Raw genomic sequence first — 2,578 nt, forward strand, 5'->3', positions numbered from 1 at the left:
ACACACACACACACACGTATATATATCGTGTTTTTTAATTTGTTTCTTCTGAATGCTGCTGTGTTCTATCGTGTATATAACACAAACTATTTGTTGATGGAAATTTGAGCTGTTTGCCTTTTCCCATTACTGTGAATAATGCTGCTATGAATATTTGTGTGCCAATTGGTTATAATTTATTTTATTATAACAAACATTTGTCTTTGCTAAATTTGAATTATTAGGATTGAATATGGGAGGACTTTCATTGATCTTTGGCTATGTTTCTACAGAATATACAATTTTATATTTTTGTTTTAACATATCTTATGATTATATTTACTTTTTCTGTGATTATTTGTATTTATATATTATACACTTATTAAGTATTTCATTCCATGTTCTGTGGTCGAAAAATCAAAGAGCTGAACTCGCTCAGCATTTCTTAAGCTAAAGGACCTGAAGAACAAATTCAAGCCACGACTTGCAATGCTTAACGATGATATGGGCAGAATATTGAGTGATTCAGGAAACATAAAAAGAAGATGGAAGGAGTATACAAAGTCACTGTACCAAAAAGAATTGCCTGCCACAGAAGAATGTTAAGAAACAACCTAAGAGGCAATGGTGATGGAGGAAGTGAAGTCTGTTCTGAAAGGACATGACAGAAAACAAAGCCCTCGGTATTTATGGAATACCAGTCGACATACCACAATAAACAGATACTGCCCTGGACATGTTCACCAGGTTCTGCCAAGAAATCTGGAGAACAATTACCTGGCCAACTGACTGCAAGCAATCTATATTTCCAAAAAGAGTCATCTGCAAAAAGTGTGGAAATTATCAAGCAATATCACTAATATGACGTGCTTGTAAAATCCTGCTGAAGATTATTCAGAAAAGACGGGAAGAGCACATCGACAGTGAGCTATCAGAAATACAAGCTGAGTTGGAAAGAGGTCATGACACTAGAGACATGATTTTCAATGTCAGATGGATCTTGGCAGAAAGCAAAGAGTACCAGAGGAATATCTATCTGTGTTTCATTGACTATACAAAGGCATTTGAGTATGTAGATCACAACAAATTATGGCTAATCTTGAGGAAAATAGGAATCCTAAGATACTTGATCATATTTATATGAAACCTATACTTGCATCAACAACAACTATAATACTTGGACCAGGAAGCAGTCCTTTGACTAGAGCAGGGAAACACTGCCTGGTTCAAAATCAAGACATGATTGAGTACATCAGGGATGCATCCTGTCTCCACACATTTTCAATCTGTGCACAGAACAAATCATTCAGGAAGAAGGACTTTATGAGGAGGAACATGGATTGATGATTGGAGGAAGTCTCATCAACAATCTACATTAAGCAGATGACACAACCTTATGTGCTCAAACGGCTTATTGCAGAAGGTCTAGTACTGTAGTCTTCAATATGGATTGAAGAGTGAAATTACCATTACATTGGAACAGATACAAGGAAGAACTGTCATAAATATATGATTATGTGATAATTATGATAATTCATTATGATATTAATCATAAATATATTATTAGACATTAGGCATTATACATACAACAGTAATTCAGAATAAGAGATATATCTTTCCAAAGAGGACTGGGGGTAGAAAGAAGGTGCAACAATAGATTAATATTTTAAAAATATATAGGGTGAGGGGGAAGTGAGGGCAAGGTGCTAAATTGTGCAAAAATGAATATATGAAAATTTAACTTCTCTATAAATGTTTGTTAAAATCACAATTTTTTTTTAACAAACAGAAACAAAGATTCTCACCACTGGGCCAACTTGCCCATGATAGATGGAGAAAAGATTGGATTGAGGTTGTTAACAATTACAGCTTTCTCGACTTCGCAATCAACACTCTAAGTACTAGCAGTCAGATATTCAAAGACAATTGCCCTGGGAAAACCTGCTATGAGGGATGTCTCCAGAGTATTGAAATACAACAATATTAGTCTAGAGACTAAGGTGCACCTAACCCATGCCATGGCCTTTGCAATTATTTGCTATGCCACCAAAGAGCTGGAGAACAACTAAGATGACAGAAGAAGAATTAATGACTTAGAGTTGTGCTGCTGGAGAAGAGTCTTGAACATAACATATACCACCAAGAAAAAAGGAAGATTGTTTTGGAGAGGATGAAGCCAAGTTTCTCCTCGAAGACTAGGATTTTGGATCTTCATCAAACATATTTTGTGCATGTGTCCAGGAGGGACCAGTCCTTGGAGAAGGACTTCCTGTTTGAAATAGTGGAGGGACAGAGTAGGAGAGGAAGACCTCAGATGAGATGGCTCGATACAGTAACTAGGGAAATGTGGGTAGGTGTGTGGGTACCAGTAAGATTGGTTTAGGACAGGGCAGAATTCACAGGATCGTTATTGGTCACAGGTGACTCAATGGCATATAACAACAATAATATAAATTATATAATGTACATGTGACATTCTTACTAAAAAGAGAATGATGTACATATCAAAAATAATTTAGAATTTAGGATATTTAGAAAGACTAGTTTTGTTAATCATGTTTGTGATCATGTTGGAATTAAAATATTAATTTAAAATATT

The sequence above is a fragment of the Elephantulus edwardii genome, unplaced genomic scaffold (genome assembly GCF_000299155.1).
Source record: "Elephantulus edwardii isolate Elephantulus edwardi_28Jun2011 unplaced genomic scaffold, EleEdw1.0 scaffold00018, whole genome shotgun sequence".
NCBI classification, from domain to species: domain Eukaryota; kingdom Metazoa; phylum Chordata; class Mammalia; order Macroscelidea; family Macroscelididae; genus Elephantulus; species Elephantulus edwardii.